The sequence below is a fragment of the Xiphophorus couchianus genome, chromosome 23 (genome assembly GCF_001444195.1).
Source record: "Xiphophorus couchianus chromosome 23, X_couchianus-1.0, whole genome shotgun sequence".
Classification (NCBI taxonomy): Eukaryota; Metazoa; Chordata; class Actinopteri; order Cyprinodontiformes; family Poeciliidae; genus Xiphophorus; species Xiphophorus couchianus.
Window position 1 is genome coordinate 26,330,571 of NC_040250.1, and position 19,264 is coordinate 26,349,834.

At 44.0% G+C, this 19,264-nt stretch overlaps 1 protein-coding gene across 4 annotated transcripts in view; it reads right to left on the reverse strand.

Annotated features, from left to right (window-relative positions):
- Nucleotides 1-4,198, reverse strand: part of myot (myotilin) — a 28,214-nt gene extending 24,016 nt beyond the window's left edge. Inside the window, exon 1 of one of the 4 annotated variants that reach the window (XM_028008575.1) lies at nt 4,034-4,198. The gene's annotated coding sequence lies outside the window, so the exon portion shown is untranslated. Of the gene's footprint in view, nt 1-68; nt 305-3,347; nt 3,513-4,033 lie in introns of those variants that run through there. The other 3 variants (XM_028008573.1, XM_028008577.1, XM_028008574.1) reach the window with 3 other exon arrangements.
- Between the last annotated feature and the right edge of the window lie 15,066 nt (nt 4,199-19,264).

Genomic DNA, 19,264 nt, shown 5'->3' on the forward strand with positions numbered 1-19,264 from the left:
CCCTGTGTTCCCTTCATATAAGCACAGCAAACAGGTGGATTTGTGTGTGCGTGTGTGTGTCCTTTTACCGATACAGCAGCAGCTGCTGTTAAACCCTTTGTGTCGCTTGTCTCCGTTACATAACCGCACAATTTATGGCTGTATTTACCAATCTGTAACCCGGAAGGTCAGAGGACCATCGAGGCTTACAGTAAAGACAAGAGGGTGTTGGGGGGGAGGGGGCAAGGAGTTCAACGACGACAGGCAGGTGCAACGCCAGCATACACACTGATGCTCAGATGGTTTAGACTGCTGGGATGTGCAACACACACACACAAATATGAAAAATGTATGAATAGAGACAAGAGAAGAAGTGAAATACAACCACAGGAAATCAAAACTTCTTAGAAATGATAAAATATTACTAAAGACTGACTTCCTCAAGTAATCAAACATTATCGAAAACAATTGATAATGTACCAAGCAGTATGAAACAACAACAAAACTCTTAAAAGATTGCAATTATTACAGCAGTGGGCATCACAGCGTCACACTGTCTGCACTGTGTTGACAGATTTTGTCTTTTGCCTTAGAATAAATTCACTATATGAATAAATATATGGACTCCTTGTTTTAAACCCTTATATTCTAATGGAAATATGTGAAAAATAATTCAAACATTTGTTGTTCATACATAACTATTAAGAAATCAATTAAGCATCAAATGAAGAAAATTATACATCAAATAATTTTAAATACAACATAAACACTATTAATCAATACATAAAATAATCTGTATTGACCACAGATGTGGAAACTGACGTATTTATTTCCAGATTTGGAAATGAATAAATAACATCATATAATCTTTTGATTTGAATCGAGAAAACCTCGTATTCTAAAATAGAAAAAACTAATAATCATACATTTGTTTCCCACACCTCATTGTAATAAAAAAATAGAAGAAAACCATACATTAAAACTTTTTAATTAAACAAATTCAACACAGGCAGAGGAACTGGTGTGTCTGGTTTATGTTTTCCATCAACCAATCAGGTGTCGCTGATTTAAAGGTCTAGAAATACTAACATAACAGTGATTAAATTATTTTACCCTCAACATTAAATGATTCCATAATTACTCTACTAAACCTAAAAGGAAAGATTTGCATTAAAATATGGAGTTATTTAAGTTTGATTTAATGTATGAGCAATAACTTAACTCCGTCTTTTTTCCTTCAGCATCCCACATTGTATGTTTTGACCAGGCCAAGAGAATCAATGAGCGGAAATGGTAAATGGCTCATACTATTATAGCTCTTTATCAAGTTTGAGGACTCCAAAGCTCTTTGCAATACAATACACTGGAGAGGAAAAGAAATGCCTTGCCCGAGGACAGAATGACTGAGACAAACAGAGCAGGGATTTCAACAGGCAACCCACTGGTTACAGGACAAACCCTCTACGTTCTGTCGCCACTGCGGCTTCAGAATCCGACAACTGTTCACACGAGTCGGTAAACCTGAGAACAGCTTTCAGGAGGACAGGAGGAAACCAGCACCTACTTGAGATCCGTCTTAATTTAAGCAACCACCCAGTGTGACGTCAGCCCTGAACACAACATCACGTGGTTTCTCTCAGCTGTGGACACATTTAGCTCCTGCTGTGGTTCAGCTGTAGAGGTAAAGCACAGCAGTAGACCATACGTCTGCAAGATGTGCAATTATAATTCTGTGCAACACACACACACAAAAAACAATTGTTATAAAACTACCTAATTTTCAATTAATGAGGAAGTAGAACCATTTAACTATTTGGTTAAAAAATGGCGGTTCTTATAACGGTGGTTAACAATTCAGCTTCTCAAGATAAGATTATAGATTATACATTTCTTATCTTTTCACTTTTCCAGAACCCTCAGAATGCCAGAGCTGATCAAGTTCTTACTGCAGAGGACCCCTGCTGTTCACGGAGGTTTAAACCACAACCGTCCAAGAATACCTGCAATCCGCCAATACTTTGAGATGACGTCTAAAACGCTTATAAATATGTATTTAAATAGTCCACACACACCAGACATACCTCAACAATGGAAACCGTCTTAGCACTACAGGAAAAGCTAACATTCATCGCAGACATTTCTATCTCCGGTCTCTCGGGATACAACCAATCAGTGTCAAGGGGGGGAAAATGGCGCTTCTGGATTGGCTGCTTTGCAAACGACAGCCAATAGTGTGTCAAGTAGCATTGGGCATAGTTTTTGTCTCTCTCTTCCTTTCTCCTTTGCTCCCCCATAATTAAAACGGAAAACAAAGTTGGTTACATGGAAACTTTACCTGTAGCGGGTATTAGGATTTTAATACCAAACACGTTTAAGGATTTTAATACCTGTATTAAAATTTGTAGCAGGTTGTAATACCTGTAGCAGCTATGTTTAGTTAGCTATTTCTAGCTAACTAAACATAGCTGCTACAGGTATTAGCAGCTATATCTGCTAATACCTGTATGTATGTTTACTTAGCTACCTTTAGCTAAACATAACTACTTAGCTGGCTAACAGTAGCTTATCATCATTACAATCATTATAATCATTGAGAAACATTGGGGGCATAAAATCAGTTTATTTGTATCTACTGAACTGCATTCCCTGTTGAATATTTATGCTCTCCTGCAAATAATTTGGAGCTATCTGAATCTGCAAATACTGAACTGCGAAAAGGCGGGGTTCCACCATAGATCCAAATGTTTGAGCTGTGCATGCTTATTTTCTTTTTCAAAGAAAGGCACCTAGGTTGGAAAATTTTGGGGGGTTTTATTGGAAAACCATGGCCTATTCTCAAAAACAACAACAAAAACAAAACATACAAAGAAAACAAGATTTGGGTTTCTGTTTTTCTGAAAATATTTGCTATAAATAGCCGACCTTAGTAAATTAACTAAAAGTAGATTTCGGTTCACCGAGGCTTGCTTTGGAATAAAAGTCTAAAGCAATACACGTACTCCTACTTAGTATGAAAGTAAAGAAAATCCAAAAAGCGCTGTTGTTAAAAGAAAATGACTGTGTTGTCCTTGACATTTTCCAGTTTGAGAAGATTTTAACTTGTCAGGAGTAATTTTGTCCTATTCAAACATAAGAAAACCTCCATTTGCACACGAATGACAGTTTTGTCTCATTCTTGCAGAATAATGGCTGAAAATGGATCCAGGGCACCTTGGACACCCTGCTTCAAAGGTTGTGATTATATTGGGGCAAAACGTGGAAAAATTCAAGTGCTATGGATACTTTTGTCAGGTGCCATGCCTTTATACCTCTTCTTCAAACATGTGTTGTAAAAACACAGTTATCTGAAGGGCATGCTGGATTTTTACCTGCAAGCATCATGATCTCCAAAGCTCAACAAAAGGCGTGAAAGGACTTTGCGACATTTCCTCAGCCGCTGAAAAACGAGCTCCCCACTCTTCTCAGGCGCTCTCGTATGGGAGACCAATTTAGTGTGGAGCGGGTCAGCTGGTCGGGTCCGACCACCAACCACACGCTAGTGCTGTGCAATGAATCCCCTCAGCAACACACACACACATACACACACACACACACTTGCTCTGTGAGTGAGATTTGACTGGTATGTACTGCAGGCTATAAATGACACAACTTTGTTTTGAATTATTTCCACCCATTAAGAATCCAAATACTTGATTGCAGCCACAGTCACATGGATCCGGACATTAGAAAGTTAGATCCTCCATAAGGATTGGACGTTGGTGGGTGGGGGTGGGGGGTGGGGGGCGCTGTATAGGCTCATGACACAGCACATAAAATTAGCCCAGGGCAGACCACCCCCCATTCCCTCCAAAACCCAGCTGTCGTCTTCTCTCTGAGTGCAAACTCATTCACTTCATGCAATAACACGCTCTATCATGAACCCAATGGGCTTCAACCAATTAAATCATAGCACGATGAGACCGACCTGTTGGTTGGGTTTGGACTACGGGCAGCGATCAAAGCCATGCACGTGTAAAACAACCCCCCACCACCCATCATGTGCTGAGCCCCTTACCTGCCTGCTCTTTCTCCAGCAGATTAAACAACACAAACTAAAGTCCCAATCCACCAGGAGGACGATCCCGTCAAACTGCTAGGTGACCGTGTGCCTGCCAGTCATGACTTAGCCAATGGGCGTTTGCTGCTATGCGTGAGCTGACACACACTTTTACACGTGTGTGTGTGTGTGCTCATGGGTGTATTGAAAGGGTCAGGAGGAGGGGGGTAAGAGGAGGGGATAGCAAAGTTCTTCTGGAGGGCAGCAAAAGGAGCAAAAAACTATTTAAAGTAGTTTTCAGCTTCGATATTAAAGGCTAGATGGATTGTTCATTAGATTCCTTCTTTAGCATAAAAAAATACAAATACAAATGACTAGAATAAAGAAGGATATGTTTGTTGTTTAGTTTTTTTTTTCATGATTAAAATTGATCTTCTAGATGTCGCTGATGTTTTTATGCAAAAGAGGGGTTCAGGGTGTCCTGGCTGACAGAATGATGACAAAGTTCATCCAAGAACTGGAGACAGGAAACCTACGACCGGTGCCAGCGAGTCGTCTGTGGAAACATAAAACCCAGAGAGAGACAGACACACGGAGAGAGAGTGATGGGTTAATGCAGCCTGACAGTGGACCACTGCTGATGTCCAGCTAGTAATGTAATAGCTATACTACCACAATGAACCATGAATAAAGAAGGAAGAAAACTTTTCAAACCAAATTGGCTCTGTAATTTTGGCCCACCCTTTTCTTTTGAGATTGAAAATATTGTGTAAGTTAACAAAGAATTATCAGAGCGGCTTTTACACTGGAAATTTACAAGGCCACCTCCATTTTGGCTCGTTGGGTTTAGGTCAGGTGTAATATGAGATACACTTTCTAAAAAGTTCCTCTTTAGTCTCGTCTGACCACAGAATATTTTCTCAAAACGTCTTGGGGGTCATCAGGATGTTTTATGTTAATTGTAATTCAATTGTAGTTATTGTACCGAAGCACAACAAAGTTCATTTTAGTGCAGCCCGTCCAAGGTATCTGTGACCTAAAAAAGGTCAGCATGTGTCTTCTGAACTTTCCAATGGAAGCAAAGGTTTATAATTTATGGTGGTTTTCTACAAGTCCATCTGGAGAAAATCCACCCCCACGACACTAAATTGCTTTTGGTTAAGAGATATAGATTACGGTCGATAGAACATCCAGGACATACGTTGGCAAGACTCAGGTTTAGACACAGAGCTCCAACGCCTGGACCTCTGATTTTCTACAATTAGAGGAGTCAATTGAGGTAGTTTGGCCATTTGATCAAAAATATCTCCTGGAAGCATCCTTTTGGAGGATTTCTAGGTTATTCCCACTGGGAGGATACCCACGTGGCCCAAAGATTAGTGTCAGTTAAAACAACAAACAGCAGTAAAAACAAAGGCACTACTCTGTAAAAGCACTTTTACATTCATCTTTATCTATAGACAGTCGGTGATGGATGTTGCATCGTCTGACGGACGGTGAAAGCTGGAGACGAACAGGTTAATGCTAGCATGGGAATGTTATACCTTATGTCTGTGCCAGCAGTTAGCTTCAGATCTACATCCTACAAACAAATTTATATTCTATATATATGATCATATATAAAAAAATATATATACTATATGTTCTACCCAAGGCTAGAAGTTAGAAATATGTTTTAATAATTTAGTTTAAAAAACTTCTACTGTATTGCAACGTCAGGCGTAGGTATTTCATCTCTATCTCGTCACATTCAATGAGAGGAGGGAGGTCTAGACATGGGCCTCCACCTACTGGCTCTATCTTGAACCCGACTGCTTTCCTGCCACACATTTCAGTTAGACCAGCACACGTTCTCATGTGGTATGTCAGATGACTTCCCTTGATGCCAAACAGCTCAAAGGATTCGGGACGAGCCAGCGAGCAATTGCTCTGATCGTCAAGGATCACATACATCTTGACAGAGCGTTCTGGTTGATCTTTAGGGAAAACTCAAACTAGACATACCTTAGAGCAAGAACGTGGGGGACAGCCTTCACCGCAGATCTCAGTGCACCGTGACGTTACCTCAGGTGGCGTGTTGTCTTAGGAGCTGAGGCTCTGGTTCAGGTGTGCTTTCGGGCCGGGGTTGTTGAACCACATCAGGGTGCATGGCAGAGCAATGTTTGTCACTTTGGCACTCCTCACAACCGACTTTCATATCACAGTCCATTATTGTGTGCGTAGGAGAACAATAACGAAAACACCGTCTGTGTTCTTTGAGTATGTTTCGTCTTTCCTGTATTGGTTTGATCCGGAAAGCCCTGCATTTTGCTAGAGGATGCGATTTCCTGTGGACTGGGCAATAACGTGTTAGATCGTCCTCTTTCGTACTAGGAAGAGCGGTTGTATTAACCTCTGTTCTGTTTACAGTTAGAGGAGGTTTGTAGCCAGTTTGTTTAAATGGTGGTCTCTCACCTCTGTGGAAAGGTTCCACCAACATTTATTAAAGCATAGGTGCTTTAATAATTTTTCTGATACGGTTAGAAATTCCACAAATCACAATTTCAGCTGAAACTCAAAGCAAACCACACCAGCGTTCTCTGGCATCGGTTTCTGCTGTCTGACAGGCCACAGTTACCGTGGCTGCTGAAGGTTTTTGTTGTTCTCAGGTTGTCCCGAGGGTCACTGTCAAAGACACGCATCTATGCACATACTTAAGATCAATTTCTATCTGTTGTGTCCCACTAGCCTGAAAGAAACCAGCTCCTTGATTCAGGCTTTGCTTCGTACGGGGTCTAGACCCTGGGCTACTGAGAAATGATTGTCTAATGGAGGGGTGAACTTCAAGTTTCAAAGAATTAGATTACGATACCCATTTGCTAGCGTTTGACCGTGACGTATAAAATGTGCCAGCTCCATCATGAAGGAATCTACGCAATGAAGCTTACCGGGAAATGCAAACCATCCCGAAATAGAAATGCCAAGCCAAATGGCATCTTTACCAGCAATAAAATGTCTTAAACATTCTTCTTGGTCCGACTTTAATTTCTCTATGCTAGGAGAAGTGGCCAACACAGACTGAAGGACTTTGTTCACTGCGGAGTCAGCGAACGAAGCTACAAGCAGATTATAACACTAAAGGAGCCCAGAAAATCGATATCATCGTTCACAACTTCTCCTTCTGTTCGCCGATTGGCTCGGTTGAAATCCTACTGGAGAAACCGAGGTCAATGGGAGAAATCTCAGACAGAGTCCTGAAGGGAGATGAGAATCAAGCTGAATTGCATGGAAAGGCATTTGTCCAGCTAGTCTTTCACATCGAGTTGATGGGGTAACGGGTCCAGAACAGACATCTCTCCCAGGCCAGACTAGACACATAGACCATCTTCATCAGTTCATTTTAAATCCTGCATCATATTCAAAAACAATCGAATTATTATTAATAATAATGTCAACAAAAGCTGCTAATGCTGGTCATCTGATGGAGACATAAGAGAGTAGCTACTTTTCTTTTAAAAACGGATATAAACATTTGTTTATCAGTTTGTTTAATAGTTAATATACAAGAAAAGTGAAAAACCACCAGACTCATAACCAGTTTACAGGAAAGCATAGAAATGGATTATTTATCTCCTTCCCAGCTATCAGCAATGTGGGCTGCTGTTGGTGTCAAGCTCTCAACTACACAGAAAAAGCAGGAAGACATTATATTGTGTCTAATGTTTGCATTTCCGCAGCGTACAGAACAAATGTGTTGGAGTGGGTTGTTTACAACCCATCAAGTATGGAGCGGCAGCATCATTTCTTTGGGATCATTCTTTATTCTTTACTTATGTTAACGTGTAAAATTATTAAACCAAAATTATTTCTTTGTAGCTCTTCTCCAAGCAGGCAAAGTTTCTTGTCACATTTTACAACAGCAGCAGCAGCAAATGCCTGTAAGTTACATTTAATTTTACTTTTAAGATATTTTTAATTTTAAGTATGATTCAAAATTGTAAACCTGATAGAATGATAAAAACCTACTTAAATTAATGGTTTTAATATACTACTGTCAATCTAAACTTAATATTTAACTATTAAAATCCCTGTTTTAATCCCCAGCCTCCTGAAATATAAACTTCCGACGTCCGTCATGATTAATCATTTCTATGACATAGATCTATGTCATAGATCTATGTCATAGATCAACGATCATCTGAGCTTATGAATGCTTCCATCTCAAAGCATCAGGTATTCTACAAGCAGTTCTTTGACTCTCAGCACAGTGTTTTTTAACGACTTTGAGGATGGAAGGAGTTTTGGCTACCATGTTTTTTCCACTGACTGTTGGGGCAGGATATTTGATCACCACAGGAGTGAGAAAAGTTTTTAACAAACTGCTTCCAGGAGTCACTTTTGAAACAAGCAGCTATCGGGACGAATCCAAGGAGTACGACGATTTTGATGCCTTTCTTTTCAACCCTTCCCCGGCTGGGGAAGTTTGCTCAGAGAAACAACTTGGCTCTCAGGACGAGAGCAATATCATCTCTGAATACGATATTTTTGATTCGTACCTTTTTGGTCCTTCTCCAGCTAGAAAGCAGCAAACTTCCCTGCCTGAGGATGTCGCCTGTGAGATTTTAGATAATAATATTGATTTCCTTGAAGAGGATATTGTAGTAGAGAACGATTCCTCCAATTCCTCCGAGTTTCATGAACAGGATTTCTCCTTATCAGGTTCTAGTGAGAGTTATCACATAGTTCCATCTGGAAAGACACCTCCTGCTTTCAAGAAAAAAGCCTTACAAGACAACAGCCATGTAGAGACCGCGCTCCTGGGGAAAGATTTCACAAATGTTTTTAAAAAGCAAACTACTCCGGCTGGGGAAGTTTACGGCAAGAAGAAAACAGTGGCGTCTGTCTCAACTTCTGCTCTGAGAAAAGCGCCATTAGAAAACCGGACCAATAAAAAAAGATCTGTCCACGGGAACGATTTCCCCCATCTTCGCCAATCTCCCAAGGTACCAAGACCAATCTTACCGGGATGTAACATCTGCAGTGAAGAGCAAAGACATCTCGCTGAAATGGGCAAATAACCGCGCAGACGTCACAATAAAACTTCTTGTTGTTCCTTATTTTAATTTTTAGTATGGCAGAGATCTTTGTCAGGGTCTTATAGACGCTTCACTGCTGCGTCTCGGTCCAGATGAACAGTGATGACAATGAGGGGAAAAAAATTCAACTTGTTTCTAATAATAATTATTATTCTTAGTAATAATAACAATAATAATATGAATATTAATATATGAGTATGTTAGTCAATATACAATTAATTATATGATATATAATGAATATGATACTTAGTAATATAGTAATCATTATATTGCTAAGTACTATACTAAAATGATCATAATAATTATTGTTCATAACAATACTAATAATAATTATTACCAATATAATAAATAATAATAATTAGTATTATCTCTACTGATAGTTATAATTATTACTATTGGCAATAGTAATAATATAATAACATAGTTATTATAATTTAATATTATTATTATTGTTTTTAATAATAATAATGTCTCCACACAGTAAAAATTGAATATGCAGTCCATTACAGTTTTATGTTTTTATTGCTTGATGTTTATTTTGCAATTATTAATAAGTGATCAATGTGGTAGCTTAGCTACCGCTGCTATTAGCTAATGAAACACCTGCTCTACTGATGATCTGTCAGCGTTGGTGTTTAAGTTGCCTTTAATTTTCTAACTGAACTGAAACACAGAATTCCACACCACATCTACATGTTAAGCTTGTCAAAGTCAAGCTAGCATAAGTACTTCATTAAAGCTTTGCATTTGACATATTTTATGATATGTTTGGAAAAATACTGAGTTATTTTGTCCTCTAATTTTAAATAAGCGTTTTGATAAATGAATTACAAGATTATAATATTGTAATTCAATATGCGCTAAAAGCGCAATTAATTCTGTTATAGATCCAGATACCAATTTCACATTAAGAATAATAGATTGGATGCGCTGTGGTGGCGCAGGGGTTAATCACAACCATATATGGGAGGCCTTAGTCCTAAACGTGGCCGTCGCAGGTTCGATTCCCGGCCTGGCGACCTTTGCCGCATGTCTTTCCCTTCTCTCATTACCTACTTTCCTATCAATTAACTATCAAATAAAGGCCTCTAGAGCCAACAAAACCTTTTAAAAAGAAAAAAAAATAGATTAATTATTCTTCCAGAGAAATGAATAATTAATCCCAGGTCTTCAGTCAAAACCTCTAGTTACAAATTTTCCTGGGTAATTTAAAACTTTTTAAATCAAATTTTATTTAATTATGTAATAGGCCTATGTATATATGATTACGTTATATAAATATATATATATATATATATATATATATATAGTGTACTGTTATCCCTACGTGTTGGATACACCATGTATATTAACTGTCATGAAGCGGTGTGGTGTGAGGTGGTGAGGCAGATGCAGCGGACCCAGGTATGATGAATATGATGTTTTAATTACGGAAAGCCAGTCAAAACAACGAACAGCAGGCACAAGGAAACACTGACGACGAACTGACTAGACCAGGGGTGGGCAATCCTGGTCCTCGAGGGCCGGTGTCCTGCAAATCTTAGATGTCTCCCTGGTCCAACACACTTGAATCCAATAACTGAATCACCTCCTAAGTGCAGTGAAGTTCTCCAAAGTCCTGCTAATGACCTCATTATTTGACTCAGGTGTGTTGAAGTAGAGATGCATCTAAAAGTTGCAGGAGACCGGCCCTCGAGGCCTGGAGTTGCCCACCCCTGGACTAGACATAGACGAGGACCCGACGACGAACAAGGAACACAGGTGGAGTTAAATACACGGGAGGGTAATCACAGAGACGAGACACACCTGGGAACAATCAAGGGGAGGACAGGACAACGAAGAGACTTAACGACACAGAAAACTCTAAATAAACAAGGAAAAACACAGATCATGACAGTACCCCCCCCTCAAGGGCGGCTACCAGACGCCCAAGAAAAAAAAAAACAACCAAAAAACCCAGCAAGGGTGGGTGGAGGGGTGCCGGACGGCGGGCCAGAGTCCAAACCAACAAAAAAAAAAAAAACAACCCACCATCGTGGGCGGAAAAACAAGAAGGGCCAAGAGTCCAAAAACAACAAAAAACTACCCACAGGGTGGGCGGAGGCAAAGGAGGCGGGAACCACGGAGGTGGTCCGGCGGTCGTCCGCGGCGGCGGGAACCACGGAGGCGGTCCGGCGGCCGTCCGCAGCGCTGGAGGCGGGAACCACGGAGGCGGTCCGGCGGCCGTCCGCGGCGCTGGAGGCGGGAACCACAGAGGCGGTCCGGCGGCCGTCCGCGGCGCTGGAGGCGGGAACCACGGAGGCGGTCCGGCGGCCGTCCGCGGCGCTGGAGGCGGGAACCACGGAGGCGGTCCGGCGGCCGTCCGCGGGGCTGGAGGCGGGAACCACGGAGGCGGTCCGGCGGCCGTCCGCGGCGCTGGAGGCGGGAACCACGGAGGCGGTCCGGCGGCCGTCCGCGGCGCTGGAGGCGGGAACCACGGAGGCGGTCCGGCGGCCGTCCGCGGCGCTGGAGGCGGAAACCACGGAGGCGGTCCGGCGGCCGTCCGCGGGGCTGGAGGCGGGAACCACGGAGGCGGTCCGGCGGCCGTCCGCGGCGCTGAAGGCGGGAACCACAGAGGCGGGACCCCAGGAGGCGGTCCAGCGGCTGTCCGCGGCCCGGGAGGTGGCGATGATGAGCCCCCCGAGGCAGGGTCTCTGGTGGAGCACAGGGGGTCTCGGTGGGAACGCCGGGGGTCTGAGTCGGAACACTGGGAGTCTTGTGAGGAACGCAGGGGGTCTTGGTCCTCGGGGTCTCGGGAGTCAAGGTCTCGGGGGTCAGGGTCTCGGAGGGAACGCAGAGGGTCAGGGTCTCGGAGGGAACGCAGAGGGTCAGGGTCTCGGAGGGAACGCAGAGGGTCAGGGTCTCTGGAGGAACGCAGGAGGTCAGGGTCTCTGGAGGAACGCTGGAGGTCAGGGTCTCGGGTGGAACGCTGGAGGTCAGAGTCGGAACGCAGGGAGTCTCGGTAGGAACGCAGGGAGTCTCGGTCGGAACGCTGGGGGTCTCGGGAGTCGGGGTCTCGGGAGGAACGCAGGGAGTCTCTGGAGGAACACAGGGAGTCGGGGTCTCAGGAGGAACACAGAGGGTCAGGGTCTCAGGAGGAACGCAGACTGGAACGGCCTCCGGTGCGCCGGCAGGAACGCCGGCTGGAACGCCGGCTGATTCGCCCTCGGGTGCGCCGGCTGGAACGCCGGCTGATTCGGCCTCGGGTGCGCCGGCTGGAACGCCGGCTGATTCGGCCTCGGGTGCGCCGGCTGGAACGCCGGCTGATTCGGCCTCGGGTGCGCCGGCTGGAACGCCGGCTGATTCGGCCTCGGGTGCGCCGGCTGGAACGCCGGCTGATTCGGCCTCGGGTGCGCCGGCTGGAACGCCGGCTGATTCGGCCTCGGGTGCGCCGGCTGGAACGCCGGCTGATTCGGCCTCGGGTGCGCCGGCTGGAGGTGAGCCGGAGCGGAGCCTCGGTCCCGGCTGCGGGGGCGAACCGCAGCGAAGCCTCGGAAGCGGCTGCGGGCCGCAGCGAAGCCTCGGAAGCGGCTGCGAGCCGCAGCGAAGCCTCGGAACGGGCTCCGGGGGCGAGCCGCAGCGAAGCCTTGGAAACGGCTGCGGGGGCGAGCCGCAGCGAAGCCTTGGAACCGGCTGCGGGGGCGAGCCGCAGCGAAGCCTTGGAACCGGCTGCGGGGGCGACAGCTCCGGAAGGCGACGAGGGGCCGGGTCCACCGGCGGCTCACGTCGCTGTCTCCGGGCTGACCGTGGAGGTGGCGGCTCCGGAGAGCGACGAGGGGCCGGGTCTGCCGGCGGCTCACGTCGCCGTCTCCGGGCTGACAGCGGAGGTGACGGATCCGGAAGGTGACGAGGGGCCGGGTTCACCGGCGGCTCACGTCGCTGTCTCCCCCGGCGTGAGTAACGGCGGGGGCCGAATCCGGAGGGCTTTGGGGTGGTGACTGGTGGGATCTGACATCTTCTAAATGCCAGGGTATAGTCTGAGTCCAGTCCCATCTCCTCCAGCAGCAGCGGAGATGGCAGGATCTCTACGTCCTTGTAGAGATCCCGCTGAGCCAACTCCAACTGCTGCTGGAACCATGCCTCCTGGTCGTGCTGGGCCATATGCTGCATTCTCACCGTTCGATCTGGTCGGGTCCTTCTGTCATGAAGCGGTGTGGTGTGAGGTGGTGAGGCAGATGCAGCGGACCCAGGTATGATGAATATGATGTTTTAATTACGGAAAGCCAGTCAAAACAACGAACAGCAGGCACAAGGAAACACTGACGACGAACTGACTAGACATAGACGAGGACCCGACGACGAACAAGGAACACAGGTGGAGTTAAATACACGGGAGGGTAATCACAGAGACGAGACACACCTGGGAACAATCAAGGGGAGGACAGGACAACGAAGAGACTTAACGACACAGAAAACTCTAAATAAACAAGGAAAAACACAGATCATGACATTAACGTAGATTAACAGCAAGCCAAACTCAATGTTTATGAGCCACGAAGCCGAGCGTCTCGCTCCTTTATTAGATAAACCAATACAGTAGAAGTTTTTAAAACAAAATTATTAAAACATATTCCTAACTTCTAGACTTGGGCAGAACACTCCCCCCTCTGGCATTACTGATGCCATTACTTTTTATCAGTCACTTCAGTCTCAGAGCATAACAACATCTGAGATAGGACGCAAATAAGTCTTAGAGACGCCCTGAGATGATGTCCTCACTTCCACCTTCCTGACTTTTCGGTACTCCTGGACCTCCTTTGACAAGTCATTGTCCTTATGCCACAAAAACCTCAAATAATCTTTGTGGTCTGGTGAGACGAGAAATCCGTAAAACATTTGCTGGATGTCAGCAGTGGCTGCAATGAGCTCTTTCCTAAACCAAATCAGCACACCAAGGAGGGTGTTATTAAGATCTGGGCTCGTTAGCAGTACGGAATTGAGTGACACACCACATTGCTCTGCACTAGAGTCGAAAACAACCCGTATCTGACTGGGCTTCTGGGGATGGTATACCCCAAAAATGGGCAGGTACCAGCATTCAGTGTTGTCGACGGTGGGTGGAGCGATCTCTGCATGATGGTTCTTGAACAGCTTGTCCATAAACTCTGAGAACCGTTCTTTCATTTGGGGTTTGTTGTTTAGGTTACGTCTCAGTGAGCTGAGTCTAGACAGTGCTTGATCTCTGTTATTTGGAAGTGGCCAGCGAGGGGACTTGAACGGTAAAGGAGCAACCCAGTTGTTGTTTTCATCCTGATGAAATTCCTTTTCCATTATCCATAGGAACGTTTCATCCTTAAACGATAGGGCACGCTGGTTGTCAGTCTCTGTGCGCAAAAAAATTTATCTCCAAGCTTTTCTTCTGCTGCATGAAGTTTTGAGCTGTTTAACGATGCTCCCCACCGTAGCATGGTTTTTCTTTCAGGCTGATGCTGTTAGGTCAAGGAGTGAAGAGAGATGGAAGTCCGTTGGACAGATGTGCGTTTTGTAGACGTTGACAGTTGGCTTATGAGCGTTGAGGCATACTTCCCCTACAACTACCCAACCCAGATCCAGACACTGGGCAAAGGGAGGGGTCCGTTTACTTGTTTTCGTGCTTTGTGGACTTGTATGATGTCTCTGCCCAGTAAAACTGCTATCTCAGCATCTGGATCATACTTTCGTATGAGAGGAGCGAGGTGTTTCAAATGAGCGTGGGCCAGAGCAACTTCGGGCATAGGTATTTCATCTCTATTGAAACTATCTCGTCACATTCAATGAGAGGAGGGAGGTCAGCAGTAAAAACAAAGGCACTACTCTGTAAAAGCACTTTTACATTCATCTTTATCTATAGACAGTCGATGATGGATGTTGCATCGTCTGACGGACGGTGAAAGCTGGAGACGAACAGGTTAATGCTAGCATGGGAATGTTATACCTTATGTCTGTGCCAGCAGTTAGCTTCAGATCTACATCCTACAAACAAATTTATATTCTATATATATGATCATATATAAAAAAATATATATACTATATGTTCTACCCAAGGCTAGAAGTTAGAAATATGTTTTAATAATTTAGTTAAAAAAACTTCTACTGTATTGCAACGTCAGGCGTAGGTATTTCATCTCTATCTCGTCACATTCAATGAGAGGAGGGAGGTCTAGACATGGGCCTCCACCTACTGGCTCTATCTTGAACCCGACTGCTTTCCTGCCACACATTTCAGTTAGACCAGCACACGTTCTCATGTGGTATGTCAGATGACTTCCCTTGATGCCAAACAGCTCAAAGGATTCGGGACGAGCCAGCGAGCAATTGCTCTGATCGTCAAGGATCACATACATCTTGACAGAGCGTTCTGGTTGATCTTTAGGGAAAACTCAAACTAGACATACCTTAGAGCAAGAACGTGGGGGACAGCCTTCACCGCAGATCTCAGTGCACCGTGACGTTACCTCAGGTGGCGTGTTGTCTTAGGAGCTGAGGCTCTGGTTCAGGTGTGCTTTCGGGCCGGGGTTGTTGAACCACATCAGGGTGCATGGCAGAGCAATGTTTGTCACTTTGGCACTCCTCACAACCGACTTTCATATCACAGTCCTTTATTGTGTGCGTAGGAGAACAATAACGAAAACACCGTCTGTGTTCTTTGAGTATGTTTTGTCTTTCCTGTATTGGTTTGATCCGGAAAGCTCTGCATTTTGCTAGAGGATGCGATTTCCTGTGGACTGGGCAATAACGTGTTAGATCGTCCTCTTTCGTACTAGGAGGAGAGGTTGTTATTAACCTCTGTTCTGTTTACAGTTAGAGGAGGTTTGTAGCCAGTTTGTTTAAATGGTGGTCTCTTACCTCTGTGGAAAGGTTGGTTGCTGCATGTCACAAAACTTGGACCGTTTCTCGCTTTTGCTTCCTCTTGGACGAAGTTCACAAAATATGAGAAAGGAGGGAATGTCACTTGATATTTTTGTTGGTATTTTGAACCTGCTTGAAGCCATTTATCTTGCAAACTTGGAGGTAGCCTTTCCGCTATGTGCTTAACACCTCGTGGTGTGTCGAGGTAAGCGAGGCCTGGGAGATAAGTTTCATTTTTAGCAACCTGCAGCTCTAGGAGCAAATCTCCTAGTTCCCTGAGTTTTACATTGTCTCTATTTGTAAGGCGAGGGAAGCCGTCTAGTTTTTTAAATAAAGCATTTTCTACTACTTCTGGTGTAGCATAACATTCTTCTAACCTGTCCCAGGCTAACTGGAGGGCAGCTTTGGGGTTAGTGGTATAAACAGCTCTGATTCTCTTGACATGCTCTGAGGACTCTTTACTGAGCCATTTCAGGATGAGATCCAACTCTTGACTATATGTGAAGTCAATGTCTTCAGTTGCGTTCAGAAATGATGACTGCCATGCTCTGAAATTTTCAGGGGTGTCGTCGAATTTAAAGAGCCCCGTTGTGATTAACTCTCTACGTGCAAGGAACTTAGCGAAGTCAGTCATAGGTGGATAATTGTGGTGGGCATCATGGTAACTGTTTGGCCTGACATAGTCTCTTGGTGTGTCAAAAGGTTCATCTTTTACATACATTTTCTTGAGCACCGGTGGAGAGGGAGTTTGACCAGATCTTCTCGGGCCGAATGATGATGCTTTTAACGCTGGTTCAACCTGAGGCATTTTTTCTTTAGACGAATGTGACTTTTGCTGGGCTTGGTGTTGCACGTACTCCATGGTTCGTTGTCTGACGACTTGTGGTGGGACTGCACTGTCTTCCTTGTCTTGTTCGGCAGCTGCGGCAGCTTCTAGAACAGGGGTGTCAAAGTCAAATGGACGGAGGGCCAAATAAAAAATTTAGCTACAAGCCGAGGGCCGGACTGATCGAATGTTCATTGAAATTTTTTTAAATGACGCATATAGTCTAGTGAACCTAATTGAACCTACTGAAAACCTAACAAATATATTCCAATATGATCAGATAAATAAAGCAACATTTTCTTATGGCTCTGTCAGTAATCTTTAATTTTCAACAGACACAACTGAAATATTTTTAAAATATAATTGCATTGAAATACAATAAAATAAAGTGCAAAAATCTATTAATCAAAAACAGCACTTTCATCAAGGAGAAGTAACATGCAGTGAAAACAAATATTAAACTTTAACTTTTAAACTTGAACTGAGTAAAAACTCTAAATATGTGATTGCACAGTAATGTTCACTTGTTTGAGGTTGAGGGTTATACTTGGTGGTGTCCCATCTTTTCCACAAGTTCATCAATGTTCGGGGTAAGGCCAGGGGCGCAACTCCATATTTTTGAGGTGGATGCGAACATATCTTCGGCGCCCCCCCATATATCGAATGATGACTGAGGCCTGCTCTTGCTTTGAAATATCAGGTGTGCAGTCCAGTTCCACTGCAAAGTACTTAGAGGACTTGATCTTGGCAGATATTTTACTCAAAACACACTCTGATATTGAATCTAAAAATTCATTCTAAGTGCACCATGTCAGATATCCAGTGGTTTGTTTGGAGACAGCCTTTCTAAGAGGCTCTGCCAGTGTTACATCATATCGCGCTATGAGCTCAAGGATTCCCAGAAAATTTCCATTTTTAGGATTTCCTAACTGAGAATTTTTCCCCCTTAGTGGCAAGTTTCTCTCTGCAAGGAAAAGTATGCAGTCGATAACTCTAGTCAACACACTTCTCCAGTGTGCTTTTTCAGCTGCCATGGTTTTCTGCAGTTCACTATCAATAGTTTTACCTAGGCGTAAGTGAGATGCCATTTCTTTCCACGTCAGATAAGCATTTATGTGAGAACTACTGGTTTCATGGTGCTTCAGTGTTTTTGAAAGACATCGCCAGTTATTATACCCCTCCACAAGGCATGTGTCAAGAACTTTAGCTTCACCAAAAAGCTTACATGCAAAACAATAGACTCTGTTAGTATTTTTAGAATACAGTAACCAATCTCGTTCAACTTTCTCTCCATTAGACAGTAAACGAAAACAGTATGCTTTGGAAAAACACCTCTTATTCTTCTCTGATCTTGGATATGGACCATCAGAAACTTTCTGTGGGCCATTTACAACCATGTACTGCCTAAATGTGTCCCCCATTTTGTGTGGTAAAGGCCATTCAGATGGTTCTTCTGAATAAAGCCTTGTCTCGGCTCTCTCCTCCGCAGCTCTGTGCTTCTCTCTCTCTTCATCATCTAGTCCTCTCTGCTCTTCCTCTCCCTCATCTGCACCTTTCTGTTTCTCATTCTCTTTTCTCGTGGTTGACTCACCATGACTGCCTGCACTAATTTTCCCCAAAAAAGAACACAATCAAAGATGGTCATCAGAAACTCAAACCATCATGGTATATAGGTTTTTGTTGCTTTCCTAATGCCTACCTGATCTCATCACTTGTCTCCTCTATCACTGACCTCATGTCTGTCTCCTTCATCCCTTGTCTGTGGTGTTCTCCACTAAGTCATGTGGTCAAAAAAGCATTATTAGTTGTAAAAATTACAGATCTTACCGTTTTTAAAAATTTGTGCTTGAGATGGACTAGTTGCTCCCTCACTTCCACCTGCATTAGACCAACCTGTTGCCTTCCCCTGTCTGTCCTGATTCTTCCTCTTTCATCATCTTCTCTTCTTTCTCTCCACCATCACAGCTGAATGACATCAATTTTGTGTTAAATAGGCTTAAAAAATACAGCAGTCAAACTACAATAGAAATTAAACTTTAATTTAAATCATCTCCTTGTTGGATAACAGTTACTGATTGGACATTACATCTGATCTGACTTATCAGATACATCACAACACCACTGTAGTGGTATTGAATAAGACATTTAAACTCAAGTGTCCCCCTGCCAAAAAGGTTGGTAAAATAGGTCACCAACCTTTTTGAGTTTAAGGGCTTTAGTGACTCTGATGACTAATTTGTCTGATACACGCATGAACTTGAACAACTCATCTTTAATTAAAGAATCCATAATACATATGAGTGAAAAAATGCACCCAGGAGGGCTAAGTGTTGGACCATAGCTGGGCACTGCCGCCACAGCAGCTTTAGCTTTCCTGTGTTAATATTTCCTGAGTTTTATTTCGGTCATTCTTACTTAGTGCGCGGTTATGTGTCTGTGACAGGTTTATGTATCAGATATTCATAGAAATACAAAACAAAT